At 36.5% G+C, this 19,581-nt stretch overlaps 1 long non-coding RNA gene across 1 annotated transcript; it reads left to right on the forward strand.

Moving 5' to 3' along the window:
- Nucleotides 1-251: 251 nt before the first annotated feature.
- On the forward strand, nt 252-5,354 carry LOC149134183 (uncharacterized). The gene is made up of 2 exons (XR_016243167.1): nt 252-4,316; nt 4,921-5,354. It is a non-coding gene; the product is annotated as an uncharacterized LOC149134183 (long non-coding RNA).
- Nucleotides 5,355-19,581: the final 14,227 nt, after the last annotated feature.

Below are 19,581 nucleotides of genomic sequence, written 5' to 3' on the forward strand. Positions count from 1 at the left end.
TTTTTCACTTCCCGAGCGTTATACTAATACATCTCTTTGTTTTCTACACCACCTGTCTTCGTCTTTTCTTGTTTTGTTTTTTTTTTTGTGAATTCTCCCTATATATATATATATATATATATATATATATATATATATATATATATATATATATATACACTACATTGTTACCCGTCATATAATGGTTAACTTTGGAAGATCACATTTCCGACAGTGGATACTATCAAGAATATGTCAATACAATAATCATCATGCAATTTTCATCAAATTTCTTGGTATCTATACAAATGAATACTAGCTTTCAAAAGACAAATATATGTAAAACTAATTTTAAATTTTCTCATTTGTATATTCGCAATGAATACGTTATTGTTTTTCTAAATTTTATCAACATTATAGCAATCTCATGCATTGAAAATCTCTCTATGCAAAATTTCATTTAAAAAATGTTGTTTATTTTTCAGAACGTTATCATTACCTACTATATGTCTAATTGTGCTCTCATCCTGCACACTAATGTTGACTCTATATATATCTCTTTTACTCTCTTCTCCCATCTCTCTAAACGAAGGAAAGTGTGACTGGAGAAATCGACCAACCAACTAATATTTATATCGGCTATTATTATATAGAAATATATGGCTGCGAGCTGGCAGAATCATTAGCACGCCGGGCAAAATGCCTAGTGGCATTTCGTCCGTCTTTATGTTCTAAGTACAAATTCCGCCACAGTCGACTTTCATCCCTTTCGGGGTAGATAAGGAGAGTACCATCTGGGTACTGAGGTCGATGTAAACGACTTACTCTCTCCCCGAACTTGCTGGCCTTGTAACAAAATTGGATATGATTGTTATATAGAAGTTTGGTTTAAATTAATAATTAACACATCCAACCCAACTTGGATGTGTTGTTTATAACACCTTAAACTGCGGTAGACGTCTTGATAAATCGTTTCGTGTGGAAGTTGAAGGCTAAAAGACATCGAAATTCTGTTATCGGTTAATGAAATTCCGTAAGTACACTGGCAGAAGGCACTACCGTATCACATGGTTTCAACGTATTTTGAGCTTCTAGAATTCAACGGAATCACACTCATTGCCGGTTCCCTGAGCATGTTGTGAGTCAGAAACTATACGCTAACTCTAAAACTTTTGAAGAGATAAATACAATTTTGGCAAATGATACTCTCGTATTAGTTAAAATCAGCGTAAAATATCGAAATAGATTTAATGAGTAAGTCTTAAATTAGTTGCATAGAGTATCAGAAGTTTTCGATTTTGAATTTGTTTTGCATGAATTTTTATCTAAAACCGTGTGTTGAAATTAATAGTTATATTTGAGGAGAGTCACAGTTGATAAAATCTATAAGCACAATTATTGGTTATTGTTTTTCTGCATTTCACTTCTTTTACTTTTGTCAAAGCAGTTGATGTCTGTTTATGCTCCCCAAAATATTTTTTAGTGTATCGATCTATATCCTTTCCGATGAGTTTATAATTCGATCTGTTGCGGTGAGAGTTACGACGCCCCTTTGCGAGAAACAGACCGGTGCGAGTAATGTATAAATAGTAATGATCCGAATGAGTTAAGAGTTCGGGGTCGAGTGAAGATCGTGTTAATTTGCAGTGAAGTCGGAATGTGTCGGTTGGTTAGTTCGCAAAGAATATTGATTGTTCGTTCGTAAAGAGATTTATTTGTTCATTACACCGATTTTACTGTTGTCTGGTTATCTTGTTTATTGTACGTAACAAATAACGTTACAATGTCTGGCGACGAGTGTTTCGAAGCTAACGTAGGTTATTTAACAATTTGTTCGAGGTACAACTTGTTAAATAATGGAAGATCTATTAGCTTCCATAGTACAGTTGCAAAAGCAACAAGAGCAGCAACAGGTGTTGGAGGAGCATCTATTACAGCAACAACTACAACAACAACAATTATTGGAGCTATATTCAAAGAAGTCCAAAAATAAGGTATGTTCGTTTCCGTCAGACGGCGTTTCAAACTCGATTAACGAATTTAGTTATAGCCCAAAGGAGGGTATAACTTTTGCATCGTACTACAGAAGATACAAGAAGATTTTTAAGTAAGATTGCAAATCATGATCAGACGAACAAAAAGTATTATTGCAAAAATTTGCTCCGTTAGAGCACGAACGTTACTGTAATTTCATATTGCCCAAAAACCCAATGAAATATTTGTTTTAAAAAAACAATAGAATCACTGTCTAACATATTCGGTGAGAAAACTTCTAAAGAGAATGATGATTTTTATCACATACGCAGGAAGTCAACAGGTTGTGTGATAGTTTTCAAATCGCGGAACTTACATCTGAGATGTTCAAGTGTCTTATATTCGTACAAGGCCTTACAGCAAGCAAAGATACAGAACTTCGAGCAAGAATTATCTCTAAATTGGAACAAGCGAACAAAGAGCTATCCTTAAAGTCCGTCGTAGAAGAATGCCAAAGGATGGTAAACCTGAAACACGACATACCAAAACTTTCAATAGAAGGATTCCTCAAACATACAGGTATGCCGACCGGAAAAGTACAACCAGAAAAGAGCGCCACGTCCTAATCCATGTTATGGATGTGGGGTCATATATTTCAGAAAGACTGTCCATTTAAAAATAAAAAATGTTACAGTTGCAGACGGACTGATCACAAGAGTTTGCACTGTAGAACAAAATTACACAGGTCAAATGTTAAAAATCCTAGAGTGTTCTCAGCAGAAACAAAAACCGACTCCTAAATAGGAAAATTCGTACACATAAAAATAAATGGAATACATATTAAATTTCAATTGGATACTAGAAGTGATATTTCAATTATAAATATGGACACAGGGAAGAAAATAGGGAAACCTATGTTGAGAAAATCAGTGAAATCTGCTCCTGGCATGACGGGCGAAAACTTACATTTCATAGGCGAAATGTGGGCTAATGTCACATTTCGAGGGAAAACATGCAAGGCGAAAGTCTTCGTCATTAAAAATGCAACCGATCTGTATGGTATCGATTGGTTAGAATTATGCGATTTATGGGACCTCCCCATAAATCTCTATTATAAAAATGTAAATGGTTATCCCTTTAAAAATAATTCGTCTGAAGCATTAAAGAGATTTTTTTTTTATGTTTCCGCAAGTACTCTCGGACAAACTAGGTCTATACACGATGCTGAGAGCCCATGCTCCAGGATACATATCGACTACACTGGACTAGTGAACGGTGCATACTATCTAATCGGTATGGATAGCTATACAAAGTGGTCAGGGCTATGCAGATGTAATAAATCCACAGCAAAGACAACAATAAAGTTCCTACTCGAGTTATTTGCTCGATACAGTGCTCCAGACACATTAGATAATGGAACACAATTCACGGGATATGAATTAAAATCTTTCTGCAAAATACATGCCATAAAGCACATCTTTACTCCGCTCTACGCTACCACCCGAGGTCAAATGAGCAAGCGGTAAGATTTGCCGACGTGTTCAAAAGAGCTCTAAGAAAAGCTATGAATGAGCTAGATAATGACAAGGCACTAACGAAATTTTTGAGAGTATATAGAATAACGCCAAATCCAAATACTAATTTAGGAAAGACATGAGCAGAGTTAATGTTCGCCTGTAAAATAAAATCGATCTTCGATAAATTATTGCCAAGAAAAAATACATATAAAAGAAAGACGAAAATATATTTGAAGGAAATACAAGAAATAATACAAAACATTTCGAAGTGGGAGATAAAGTTCATTTTAAAAATTACAAAAGCAGTAAAGAAGGCTGGAAGGATGGGTATGTAATCAAAAGATTAGGTAACGTAATATATTTAATTAAAGGACAACGTTTGAAACATAAGAGACACCTCAACCAGTTAAAGATGAGACATACCGAAGAACGAAGGCTAATACCAACGTACGTCTTCTATGATATGATTGAAGTGCCAACACCGAGATATTCAACTAGCTTCGGAAAACGAAAACAGACTGAATATCTGGAAATAATACCTATACGAAAAAGATATTAAATTTTCAAAAAAAAAAAAGAGTGCTAACAAGTGTGCTTAGTGCAACGAAAAGAAAAAGTGCTGTGTGCAATGAACAATATTATCTTAAAAGTCGGGCAAGAATTAAGATACAACAGCTAAAAAAAAAAAAAGAGGGAGAGGTGATGGAAAGAAAAAATAGAAATAAAAGAAATTCCACTTCCTCAAAGTTGTCGAAATCTCAAAAATGGAAATGTTATGATGAGAATTACGATGCCCCTTGCGAGAGATAGACTGGTCCGAACAAAGTACAGATAGTAACGATCCGAGTAAGTTAAGAGTGAAGTTCGTGTTAGTTGGCAGTGAGGTCGGAAGGTGTCGGTTGATTAGTTCATAAGGAATATTGACTGTTGTTTCATAAAGAGATTTGCTAGTTCGTTACAATGTTTTTACTGTTGTCCGGTTATCGTGTTTACTGTACGTAACAAGTTACGTTACAACATTTTTAAAGTTTAGTTTTTAGTTTTTAATTGATTTTATTGTTGTTACATCTCTATAGCAAGCATGTGAGCTGATATCGTTATTTACTTTGCTTCTTTTTGTTGTTCCCTAACATCAAAACATCTTTGTGCGCGCGCATGTATTAGTTGACTTTAGAGGTTTTCGAACTTATTTCATCTTGTATTATTGTAGTATAGGTTGTCTTGTGCTATTGTATCAAAGCGAGGCTAGCTACATCGATCTATTCGTCTGCTCTACAGAACGAACGTAGCACCTCTGGTCACATACCATTATGCCTACGTTATGTAGCTATGCTACACTTTCATACTTCGTTCTTCCGCATGTATCTTTTCTGATAGTCGTTTACCTGGTAAAAGTATTATAATTGCATCAAAATATTCCTTCCGTTTATTTATTTTACATTTTAACCAGGAGGAAGGACAGTACCCATAATCGTATACAGAGATTGGTGAGAAGAAGATATCCTCAAAACATAAATCTAAGTGTTTACAAGAGAAAGGACACCATTAAGAGCATCCAAAGAACCAAGGTAGTCTGAAAACGAGATGCAGATATTAATTATGTCATCTAAGTACACCGAGAGAGGATTTCAAATCAGAAGTTGAACCAATAATGTAATGCATCTCTTTCAAGATTCTAATGCTTCTACCAGTCCATTGCTTTAAATTGGTACTTTATTTATCGATCCCGAAAGGAGGATAGTGAAATTGACGTCAGCGGGATTTAAACTTAGAACGCCATTAGTAGAAATAAATACGGCAAGACATTTATTCTGACGCTCTAACGACTTTTCTAATCATACAAAATATACGAAGATATTTTGAAAGAACGTTTACATATCTAAATGGATAAAGAATTTCTTAACACAGGAATTCTTGGAATGAGCGAAAGAGAAATAAATCAAGAATGGTACATTTAGTTCTGAGCGAGGTAAAGATCACAGACTACCTTTGAGCAAGGCTTTCAGTGAAAAGTTATTTTAAAACTCCATCATCTCAGATATACAGATGCGTAATAAATATATAGATATTAATGTAGGTCTGGTGTTAATTACGAATCACCCAATTTGGTTGTCACGTCTAGATTGGCACTAATGTTTTATTAAACTTCTCTGATCCCTAAAGTACTTAGAGTTGTTGTAATTCCGTAGGTTCTAGGATTTAATTTTTGTTTAGGATTTGTAATTAGAAATACTTATTTATAAAAGTAGTTATACTTCAAAATATATATTCCCTTAACACGTTCAGGCAGATTTCAAAGTAAATATATTATTCATTGTTAAGTTTAGTCTTTACGGTGTGTGCTGACAACACACACGATTCAGGCATCAACTAACTTTTAATATCACTAACCTCACCATCGACACTCACCATGTAAATTTCTCAAATGATACTTTAAAATATTATTAATAAAGAGCAATTGATTTAAGAGTAATAATTCCTTCGTTCTATTGTGTCGTTACTACTTTTTAATAAAAGTTATTTAAAGAAATTAAATTTAAAATACTGAATGAAATAGATAAAGAACACCAAAAATTCAGTTATATATATATATATATATATTGATATAGTCAGAATATTTAATGTGAAATATGTGCTTCGTAAATACTAGCTATTGCATCCATATTTGGCAGAAAATAAGTGAGTTTTAGCCATAACTTATTGCACTCTTCCGTTAGTGTCGGTTTCCCGGTTTCACAGCGTATATATTCACCACATGGACGGGACACTGGTCCGTCGAAAGATTACTCATTTTTGCCAGCTGAGTGGACTGGAGCCACGTGAGTGAACTAGAGCAACGTTTTGCTCAAGAACGTAACGCGTCACCCGGTCCAAGAATCGAAACCACAATCTTATGATCATGAGTTCAACACCTTAACCACTAGGCCATGCGCCTCCACTGAGGTAATTTTACTTTACTATTCCAGATTCAGTTCACAAATCATTCAGCATCCTTAATGCTTAAAATCATTTTAGGTGTTTAGCAACCCCCATAGATGGTCACATAGACCTTAAAGGGGTCAATATTCACCACTTTGTCGACCCCTGACCTAAAAGGAGAAGTTGTTCACCGAAGTCTAAATCCAATAACGATTAAAATATTCTTGTTGAAGTCATTTGGAACCTGTTAAGAATGAATATGCAAGTAATTGTTTTGCTTCTCGCTTTTTTGCATACTTACGATAAGTGAATATATTTAAAATACTTATATTATAATTACATTTATAATATATATTTATATATTTAGTCAATATTCTACTGTATAAGTTCATGAAAATGGAAGAGTTAGTGCCCATGACTTTCTCTATATGGTTGTTTAGTTCAATACAACGTTTATACATTGAACGAAAAAAATATTTTTCTGTTATAGACACAGCGCCTGAAATTTTGTGTGAGTGGACTAGGCGATTACATCGATCCCAGTTCTCAACTAGTACTTATTTCATCGACCCCGATAGGATGAAAGGCAAAGTGACCTCGGCGGAATTTGCTCTCAGAACACAAACCTGGAAGATATGCCTCTAAGCAGTTTGCCCGGCGCGGTAACGATTCTGCCAGCTCGCTGCCTTTTGAACTAAATATTAACATTACGTTTAATATAAAAATATTTTTAGTTAATGCTAGCAATCTTTCAAATTAATTTTCCTATCTCTTATCCAAACTGTTTTTTTCTTATTTGGTTGATAAAAGAACTGAAGAATAACTTAATAGTGAAGCAGATGTCCAGATAGTGGCTTTACACGTCTGGAAAACATTCCATAAATACTCGAATATAGCTCTTTTACTATTTACAGCGACGAATTTTCTGTGAGTCAAACAACATACCAAAGTTGAAACTCTGGTACTATGCCACAGATCAATTATCATTTTGGAAGTGTTTCATAACATTTAACGAATTATCTAGTCTATTTAACAACTGAACTTTACAGCAGAAAACAGGTTTATTATTCTATAACAGCGTTATATTGTTTATTAATAATTTAAAATTATTAAAACATCATTATTGATTACGTAAATGTACTTTAGTCCGAAGGTCGGTTGAAAATGGTTGTTTTGCAGTTAGCGAGGTTACAAATTGATTCGAGTAAAGATCTTTAAGAAAGAAGATTAAAGCTCCAACTAAAATAAATATCTTTAAATATTATTATAGAAAATCAGATTTCTAAATACTTTACAACAAAACATTTACAATGATCTAAAGTGTAATGTTTGGATATAAAATTCAAAAGCTACTGCTGTGTGCTCACGTATTTTATATTTAGTGTAATTTGACATTAAAAGAAATGCCATTTCGAAAATGTCAAAAAAGATTTTTGACATTAAGTAGAATCATAAAAAATTAAAATGGTTAAAAAAACCTTTGAAGATTAATTTATGTAGGGATGATTTTATTATTATTATTTTATTTTGCTAAAGCTTCACGTTAGGATTTCTACAATTGTTCCAATATACACTTCGACAAAAATTACGTAAATGAAGAATAATATTAACACACTTTATTACAAATTTATTCTAGAACGTTCGATAAGCTGAGCATTAAAAAGTTTGATAATGCTATTTTCAAAGCCAATTGGTATCGGTATTGTTTACAAACATTTTCACCTAATTCCATCTACGACAAATAAACTCGATGGAAAGTTTCTAAGATTAAGTTTCCTTTTCCATAGCACTGAACCTTTTATTTTTAATATGATTCATACTTAAAACTCTAACATGACGTTAAGAAGACTTAAACCTACAGTGCTTAACAAAATTTCGACTACCGCTTTACTACTAAAACATAACTATGTTACCATCGTTACAGTAAAAGCAGAACGAAGTGTGGTAGATGAGCTGATAGCATACTTAGCTTTTTGTTACCTTGTATGTAGCTGTATTTGTAACCCAAAACAAGCATTTTTAACAGCATAGCTAGCTGCAACAGGTACCACTTTGGAATAAGAATTAAGACTATTAGTTGCTTCAGCACTATCAAATTGACTATTGTTGGTTTAACTTCTTTGGGTACGTTATATCGAAGAAATGGATTCTACAAAGCTTGATTTATCTTTTAGTACATTGCTAGAAGAAAATATTATTTTCTTTCTTATATTTACGATCCAATGAATTACAGAACTCAAAAACTTCACGGTTGTCTTATAGATTTGTCTAAAGTATATTTTAAATAGGAAATAACGGGTATTGCTTACATTTATTTATTGATTTATTTACTTTTAAGAAATTTCAATTCTTTCAAAGGATAAGATAAGTACGTATTTTACGCATAATATGGAAACCGGAAACTCTAACAGTGCGGTAGAAATAGTTATTATAGCTATCGCGACACAATGATTTCACTTTCGTTTACATCATTCAAGACGCAAGATAGATCAATTTTACGGAAAATTCTGATCAATTCTCATTTGATTTTGGAAGAAGCCAAAATAGCAATTGGAATAAGACATGAAGTATTGTTAGATCTGTTATACAGACACACAGAGATACACACATGAGCATATATATATACATATATATATATATATATATATATATATATATATATATATATATATATATATATATATATATATATATATATATATATAATGTACATGAACATTTGTATATAGATATATATGTGTGGGTGTGTGTGTGTGTGTGTGTGTGTGTATGTACATATATATATACATATATACGAGGTGATATCAAAATGTACCCGGACTAGTTATGTTTAATAAAAAAAATAACTTATTCACCTAATTTTTAACATCATCTCCTTCAAAATAATCACCTTGCGCAGCAGTACATCATTTCCAGCGTTCCTGCCACTCTTGCAATCCGGCCTAGTAGTCGTTTTCCGTAATTAAATCGAAAATCTTCTGTGATTCGCTCTGGATTTCGATAACGGTGTTAAAACGCAACCTTTAATTTGCCTTTTCATATTGGGAGAGAGATGATAGTACGCAGGAGCTAAATACGACGAATAGGGTGGGTGTGGAAGCGATATCCTGTTTTTGGCGATAATCTCATGTCTGGGGAGAGTTCGGTGGCAGGGTGTACTGTCGTTGAGAAGAATCCAATTCTTCGCACTCCACAGACCCAGTTGCTTACGCCAAATTCCCTTCCTCAAACGCTTCAAAACGTCGTCTTAACATTATCAGTTGACGGTCTGGCCTTAGTGGTATTTTGTCTGCCTTTACGTTCTGAGTTCAAATTCTCCCAAGGTCGACTTTGCCTTTCATCCTTTCGGGGTCGATAAATTAAGTACCAGTTGGATACTGGAGTCGATCAAATCGAGTGTGCCTCCTCCCCAAAACGTTTTGGACCTTGTGCCTAGAGTAGAAAGGATCATCTGCGGCTCTCTCGTGCTTTTTTCGTGGAGATGAAGGGATCTTCCATTGTGACGACTGCTGCTTTGCCTCAGAGTTTTACCTATGGACCCACCTTTCCCCACCGGTGATGATCCTTGACATCAAGGATGAGTCATGAGTGGCAACGCTGGCGGAGATCTTGACAGACTTCGACGCGATCTTCTTTCTGCTCTGTGGTCAGCAGGCGGGGAACAAACTTGGCAGAAACACGCTGCATGTTCAATTCAAAGGTTTTGCCTACACGGACCCATACGACAGACCAACAACATCAGCAATGTCGTTGATCCTCCGACGATCCTCATGCACAAGCTGATGAATGAATCATCCCCACTTTTCCGGGGGTGATGCTCATAGTAAGACTTGCAGATCGCTCGTCGTCTTCCAGGGTCGTTCTTCCGCTTTTGAAACGCCCGTGCCACTCGAAACATTGCGTACGACCCATTGCCTCTGTAACAAATTTCTCAAGCTTAACGCAAAATTACACGTTGGCTCTTTGATCCAACTTCCTGTCCATGACAAAATCGTAGACCACAATCTACCCGTGATTACAAAAGCACAAATTTCATAACTTGCGAAGTAAACAAACGGATGTCACTCGGCACACTGGTCATGAAAGTCACTGCTAACTCTCACTGCACACGAAGCCATGTGCTGCCATCTGGTGACGCGCTACAGATATAAACCGGGAAGTTTTTGATACCATCTCATATGTGTATATATACATACATACATATATATATATATATATATATATATATATATATATATATATATATATATATATATATAAATATGCGCAAGTGTAAGAATATATATACACCTATGTATATGTGCATATATAAACACACACATATACACACACAAACACACACCTATTAATAGGGGATAACATTCTTAACGCACTCTGTGACTTGGTAATATTTAAATTTATTTTGGGATATATACACACACATATACGCAGATATGAATGTGTGTCTGTGGGTGTGTATGTGTGCACGCATGTGTGTGCGCACATGCGTGTGTGTGTGTGTGTGTGTGTCCATATATATGCATATATATCTAGAAACAGACAGACAGATAAATAGCAAGATCTACATACATTCATATGTATGTGTGTGTGTGTGTATACACATGTACATATATATATATATATATATATATATATATATATATATATATATATATATATATATATAGTGATATATACATAGATGTACATGTATATATACACACACACATGTACACATGTATATATATATATATATATATATATATATATATATATATATATATAGTGATATGTACATAGATGTATACTTACATATATACTTAAACATATATATAAAGATATATATACATATACATATATATATACATACATGCACACACGCGCGTGTGCATATATATATATATATATATATATATATATATAATGTTGATCGATGTAATGAAAAGGAAACAATATAAGTGTTGATTCCAGTATATTACAAGCCGTTTTCCATCACGATACAATTATTTGTCAACGTCGTGAATTACACATTTTTCTTATACAATATTAATGGAGGCGATTGTAACTTTACAGACGTCTTCAAGTAGACTATGTTAATAAACAAAAAACAAAAAATAACAATATGACAATACTTGGGATATAGTATGAGGTGGGGAGAAATTGTGGGGTTGGGGGAGGAAAGTTTGGGAGTAGGGAGGAAATATATGTATGGCTTTCGGTAACAAATTTTTATATGGTTTCGTTATGAAATACCACTGATAGAGATAGAGATACTGATGTAAACTTAGGAAGGGAAAGAGTGGTAGTAGTAGCAGCAGTAGTAGTAGCAGCAGTAGTAGTAGTAGTAGTAGTAGTAGTAGTAGTAGTAGTAGTAGTAGTAGTAGTAGTAGTAGTTGAGGTAAAGCTAATTGTAGAGTTTTTAGTGGTGGTGGAAGTGGTGGTTGTTGTCGTTGTTATTGCCTTTGTTTCTGTAGTAGTAGTAGTAGTAGTAGCAGCAGTAGTAGTAGTAGTAGTAGTAGCGACAGAAGCAGTAGTAGTACCAGTAGTTGTCGTTGTGGTAGTAGTAGCGCCAGCAGCAGTACCAGTAGTTGTAGTAGTGGTTGTGGTAGTAGTAGTAGTAGTAGTAGTAGTAGTAGTAGTAGTAGTAGTAGTGGCAGCAGCAGCAGTAGTAGTAGTAGTAGGGCCAGCAGCAGTATTAGTACCAGTAGTTGTGGTTGTGGTAGTAGTATTAGTACCAGTAGTTGTGGTTGTGGTAGTAGTAGTAGTAGTAGTAGTAGTAATAGTAGTAGTAGTAGTAGTAGTAGTAGTAGTAGTAGCAACGGCAGCAGTAGTAGTAGTAGTAATACCGACATTAATACACAGCCTGAATTTTGTGAGAGAAGTAGATCGCGGATGTAGGCGATTTATTATTTACTCCCAATTTGCACAAACGAAAACAAAACAAAAAACAAAAAGAACAAAACCAACATTACCACCACAAACACACACACACACACACACACACACACAAAACTATCGCTACCACCATAATACCAAGCGCGCTAAAACATATCAGATATGGTATACCTACAACAATAAGTACATAGACGAAAAAGGAAATATGGAGAGCTTCTAACAAAGCAAAGAGGAAAGTTGAAAAAACCTTTATGTATTTCAAGCACGAAGGTCCATCTCCAGAAGGATATGGTTAAGAAATGTGAGTCTACGTAGATCCTGCACATTTCCTGTCTGGTCGACCAGGGCGGAAGCTGTGAGCTAGACGTTGACAAGAACAATGAATGCAACGGTAACAGCAGCGGCCGAAGCAGCAGCAGAAATAATAGACATAACAACAGCAGCAACGTCATCAGCTACAACAATACTATCAGCAACATTAATATTAGCAACAACAACAACCACACCAGTAGCAACAACAAGAACAATATGAGCAACTGCAGCAACTACGGTTGCATGAACAACGGCAACAACGATATCAACAGCAACAATGCCGACAGCAACAGCAGCAGCTGTTGGTACTCCGTCGCTTACGACGTTGAAGGGTTCCAATTGATCCGATCAACGGAACAGCCTGCTCGTGAAATTAACGTGCATGTGGCTGAGCACTCCACAGACACGTGTACCCTTAACGTAGTTCTCGGGGGATATTCAGCGTGACAAGGCTGGCCCCTTTGAATTATAGGCACAACAGAAACAAGAAGAAAGAGTGAGAGAAAGTTGTGGTGGAAGAGTACAGCAGGGTTCGTCACCATCCCCTGCCGGAGCCTCGTGGAGTTTTAAGTGTTTTCGCTCAATAAACACTCACAACGCCCGGTCTGGGAATCGAAACCGCGATCCTATGACCGCGAGTCCACTGCCCTAACCACTGGGCCATTGCGCCTCCACAACAGCAGCAGATGCAATCGTAATACGAACAGCAAAAGTAACAGCATCAAATGCAGCAAAAACCACGGCAGCAGCAACAACAAGATCAACAAGAGACCTTTGCAAAATAAAGACTAAAGTAGACCTTCGCGTAATTTTTATGAAGATCATTAAAGGGAGATAAGTAAATAATGCAGAACTTTTTGTCTGGCCTTGCATCGTTTCTTCCTATCACTTCTGCAATGGAGAAGGCTTCTTACGTTATTAGACGAACACTAAAAACGAGCATGACGGTGTGGTTGAGCAGTTTACTTTGCAACCACATGGTTTCGAGTTCAGTCTCACAGCATTTTCTGCTACAACCGGATGACGGCCAAAGTTTTGTAAGTAAATTCGGAAGATAAAATCTGTGGATGCTCATTATGCGTGTGCATATACTCTCTCTCTCTCTCTTTCACTCTTTTACTTGTTTCAGTCATTTGACTGCGGCCATGCTGGAGCACCGCCTTTAGTCGAGCAAATCGACCCCAGGACTTATTCTTTGGAAGCCTAGTACTTATTCTATCGGTTTCTTTTGCCGAACCGCTAAGTTACGGGGACGTAAACACACCAGCATCGGTTGTCAAACGATGCTGTGGGGGACAAACACAGACACAAACATATACACACATATACATATATATATATACATATATACGACGGGCTTCTTGCAGTTTCCGTCTACCAAATCCACTCACAAGGCTTTGGTCGGCCCGAGGCTATAGTAGAATACACTTGCCCGGAACCCGGAACCATGTGGTTGGTAAGCAAGCTGCTTACCACACAGCCACTCCTGCGCCAGGTTTTGTATATCAAACCCAAGTTGTTATATTTCATTTATTTATCCACATAGTTACCTCTGTATACATATGTATGTGTATGTGTGTGTGTGCGTGCGTACGTGTGCGTGCGTACGTGTGCGTGCATCATGAGAATGTATATATATGTATATACGGACGTGCATTCGTCTCTGTTCTTGTCTCCATCCACAAATGTCACTTTACAATTGGAGATTTTTTTTTATCATTACGTTCTGTGACTTAACAGTTCGGAAAAGACACTGAATGGATAAATTCCAGTCGTAGGAAGAAAAATAAATACTGAGGTCGATTTGATCGACTAAAGCTTTTAAGGAGGTCTCCCATCGACTTCAGTACTTGACTGGTCTTTATTTTATCGACACCGAAAGGATGAAAAGTAATCTTCACCTTGGCGGCATTTGAACTCAGCATAAAGAGCCGGAAGAAATACTGCTAAGCATTTTGTCCAACGCGCTAACCACTGTGCCATTTACCCACCTTAGTGTAATAATAGATAATCTTTTCTACTATAGGCACAAGGTGTGAAATTTTGGGGGAAGGGTAAGTCGATCGCATCGACCCCAGTACTTGACTGGTACTTATTTTATCCATCCCGAAAGGATAAAAGGTAAAGTCGACCTCGGAGGAATTTGAACTCGGAACGAAAAGATGGACGAAATACCACCTACCGTTTCGCCCGGCGTGCTAACGATTCTGCCAGCTCGCCGCCTTAATGTAATACCAGATAATAATTTCAAATTTTGGCACAAGGCCAACAAATTTATGAGAAAGGGGTAAGTCGATTACTTCAATCCTAGTGCACAACTGATACTCGTTTTCTCGGCCCCGAATGATAAAAGGCAAAGTCGACTTCAACGGCATTTGAACTCAGAATGTAAAGACGAAGAAATAGATTATCTGGCGTTCTAACAAGCCTACCGGCTCGCCACCTAAATTGTAACACTAAATAATACTGAATGCTAAATTTCACTAAATGATATAATGCAAGACGGAAATCTAACTAGGTTACGAGATGTATCCCGTATGTTTTGTTAGGAGAGGCAGTTATAACTAAGATTATTTTAATTTTAGTACATCATTACTACTCATCTAATAAGCTGACCTGCCAAATTTCATCCCAGATTGAACGAGATCGCTCTAACAGCCCTTTGAACGCACCCCACTAAACACTGCTAGTCACGGCTGAACTTTGCAAAATGCAGTCGGGATATGAAGACAATTTGGAAACTTGCTATGCTATAAAGTTTTAAACTGAATAAAAACGCTACAGAAATTTATGAAATGCTCCAGATTGCTTATAGATTAACTCGTACGTACAAAATTTAATGTGGGTATATGTTTTATATTTTCAAGACCAAGGTCGAACCTTGATCGGGCTCTATAGAGATAAACGAAATCGTGATATATCAACGGTTTCAAATTTTGATACAAGGCCAGCAATTTCGGGGGGATGGAGAGCTAGTCGATTACATCGACCCCAGTGTTCAACTGGTACTTATTTTATCGATCTCAAGAAGATGAAAGACAAAGTCAACCTCGGCGGAATTTGAACTCAGAACATAAAGACGGATGGAATGTTGCTGAGCTTTTTGCCTGGGGTGCTAACGATTCTGCCAGCTCGCCACCTTTAAAACCGTGGTATAATAACCGTTTCTGCAATAAGCACAAGGCCTGAAATTTTGTGGGTGGGTGTGGAGAAACTAGTCGATTACATATATCCCAGTGCTCGAGCGGTACTTATCTTATCGATCCCGAAAGGATAAAAGGCAAAGTCGACCTCGGCGGAATTTGAACTCAGAACACAAAGATGGATGGAATGCTGCTGCGCACTTTGCCCGGCGTGCTAACGAGTCTGCCAACTCGCCACATTTAAAACCATGATATTCTACAGCCATCGAAGGAGTTTCTACATGGTATCTAGACTTGCGAGAGACTAGAACTAAATCTTTTTCAAATCGTGCCCAACCACCTAAAAGTTTAAAGGAAGCATTTATTAATGTAGCCCTGCAATGCTCGCGAGGACAACTTAATGATCGTAGTTGTAAACCCTTGTATAGGTCAGTTTCAGCTTATAATGACCTTGGGTAGCCTCCGCTGCCCACAGACACAGAGCTGGAAATCTGTAAAGAAAGGGATACAGCTGATTAACTCAACCTCAGTACAGCAGTAGTAGTAGTAGTAGTAGTAGTAGTAGTAGTAGTAGTAGTAGTAGTAGTAACGATAGCAGCAGCAGCTTATGTTGTAGTAGTAGTAGTAGTAGTAGTAGTAGTAGTAGTAGTAGTAGTAGTAGTAACGATAGCAGCAGCAGCTTATGTTGTAGTAGTAGTAGTAGTAGTAGTAGTAGTAGTAGTAGTAGCAGCAGCAGCAGAAGTAGTAGTAGTAGTAGTAGTTGCTGTTGTTGTTCATTCTGTAACAGTAGCAGTAGCAGTTGTAGTAGTAGTAGTAGTAGTAGTAGTAGTAGTAGTAGTAGTAGTAGTCGTTCATGTCGTAACAGCAACGGCAGTAGCAGCAGCAGCAGTAGTGTTGGTTATTTTATGAAACTCGGTGAACATTAAAATAAACCCGAGCACGATTCGAACTCAGAACATGAAACTTAAATACATCAAGGCTTGCATCTGGAAGATCTACTATTTCCAACCCAACATGGTTTACATGGTTTTCGAAAACCAAAAATTGGATATTAACGTGTAACATATTACCATCGTCGCCACCGAGGCACCGAAATCTAAAAGAATACGCAGATAATTTTACTGATATATATATTCTTTCAGAAAATATATATATTTCTCCCGCGGTGAATGATGTAATATGTCGAAGCGATCAATGATGGCGACGCTTTTTATGATAATCTGATTGTTACATCAACAATGACAACACTAGTATCACCTGCATAAAAGTAATCGATAATTTGCTTTAATATATTCGCTAAGGAATCTTTGTTAAAAACAATCCGAATGTGAACTTTCAGTGAATACTAAGCTCTAAAATTCTTCAGTTTTTCTTTACATGCGGTTCCTTGAAATCGTGTTTTGCTATCGTGTGTGTGTGTGTGTGTGTGGATGTGTGTTTGGGGGAGCGCACGCGCCTATCTATCTATCCATCAGTGTACCTGTTTATATGACTTAGCTGGCCGAAACTTCGAATTCACTGTCACTACTATTCTATTTAAAGAAGACATTTGTATTCTGCAAAAGTATGCGGTAATCCTTCAGGTTAATGTAAAATTGCTTTTCTTATAACTGAACATAAAAAATATATATATAAGTATGTGTATGTGTCTATGTGTCTATGTGTCTATGTGTGTATACATATGTATATATATATATATATATATATATATATATATATATATATATATATATATATATATATATATATATATATATATATATATATATATATATATATATGCGTGTGTATGTATATATACATTGGTAGATATATATATATGTATGTATGTATATATTGATACATATATATATATATATATATATATATATATATATACATACATACATACATTGAAAGAGGGAGAGAGTGGAAAGAGGAATCCTTTTCATTAGGCTTGTGACAAACCTCACACTTTCTGTCATGTCTTGAACTAAATTGATGTAGCGACTTAACAGTCTTTCATAAAGCTCTCTCTGTTCTAGAAGCATACATTTGTTATTTCTTTGAAGCGATGTTTTTTTCGTAAGTTCTGTTACCTGGAATTTTAGAAACTTGTACTATAGTCTCCGGTATTAACGAAGGAGTCACTACAAATACATGCTGAAGCATATATAAATTGAAAGTTTATACACACTAGCTGATGCAATACATTTTCTTTCTGTTTTTTGTTTTTGTTTTTTGTTTTTTCTTATGGAGAGAAATATCAGTTGGTAATCCGAAATATATAATCTAATTCGCGCTTACATTGAATCTATGTCAGCATAACGCTGTAAAACTCCTCGAATCTAGCTGTCATCTCATTTTCTTTATTGGCCTCTGTTGCTAAAATCTAAACACATCTGCAGCGAAAGTTTCATGCTGCTATATTCATAGTATGATGCACAGATTTACAGTTTGATTTCGTTGTGAGCCGCTCTTATGACATCACTTTTCGAGTCAATTATTGCACCATTTAGTTAATCTGTTGAGAGACACAAGGGTCAGCAGCTGAGCAAATGTCATCACTTCCTACACTAATAAGCACGAAAGCCATCTCGTTGATCTAGTCATCCAAACTTGTACAAAAAGAGACTACTTCTTCAACTGTTCTAACGTATCTCTAGTAGACCGATGCTATATTAACAGGCGTCTCTGGTCTATGATGTAGAGGAACTCGGTGTAGTTATTGGACATACAGTCCAGCCAAGTGTGACATGGCATGCCGCCGTAACACCGAGAAATAGTTTTGCTAGTTGATTCTCAACCGAAAAAGCAGTGATGGACAGCAGCCCTGCAAACGAGGATATCAGATTAACTGAGAAATCATCAGCTCAGATACTGCTAAGCAGAACAACGATCACACCTCCAACTAGGACAGCTGCGACTGAGGTCACACAAGAACCACAGCAAGCTCAACTAACCATATTTTACCCAACAACTAAGTTACAAGACCTTTCCAAAGCCAACTGCTTACACCAAAGGTACTGGATTTTTATTTCAATGTGCATACTTCCTTTCTCACAAGAACGTGCCGTATACAAACATACACACACGTATGTGCACTCATGCGTATACATATAGATAGATAGGTAGATATATACTGAGATAGATAATGAGAGAGAGTGGGAGAGAGACAGACAGACAGACAGACATAGATAGATAGATGTGCATCTGAATAGACACTATGACGGTGACGTCGTCCGCGTATGCAGACACGCTCGTCCCGCATCCCAATTCTCGCGGGATGCCCCTCAGCGTCGCCAGCTTCTGCAGTAGTGGCTCGAGAGTCAATACGTACAGAAGCGACGAAAGGGGGCATCCCTGACGGACCGAACATGCAATGTCAAAGGTCTCGATAGATGTCCATTTACTCAAATTATCGAACGGATGCCTCTGTACAAAGCAGCTATTCAGCCTCGGAAGAGGGACCGAAACCAGCCGCTATTAGGACAGCCTCCAAGTATCGATTGTCTATCCTATCGAAAGCTTTGGATTGATCCAAGTTGGTCAGGGCCCCACCCATTCCAGGTTCCTTAACTACCCTGTCTATGATGTAGCGCATCAGATGGAGGTTGATCAGTTTTAATCTATAGTCTTGTTTATCAAATCTTTGTATATCAAAAATCTAAGGCCAAGGAACAAGGAGCAGTGTCTGTTAGGAAGGGAGCTGATAGTGTCGACGAAAATCATAGTTGGTACAGTCAATGAGATTTGGTAAAGGACACCTTAAATCAAGATGTTAACTCTCAGTTAAAGGGGCAAGACTCTAGTAAACCAATGATGATAATACAGGGGAAATTTTATCATGGGAAACTATGTTATATTGTATAAAGTTAAAATTT

This window comes from Octopus bimaculoides, chromosome 9 (genome assembly GCF_046866305.1).
Source record: "Octopus bimaculoides isolate indiv1 chromosome 9, ASM4686630v1, whole genome shotgun sequence".
Taxonomy (NCBI): domain Eukaryota; kingdom Metazoa; phylum Mollusca; class Cephalopoda; order Octopoda; family Octopodidae; genus Octopus; species Octopus bimaculoides.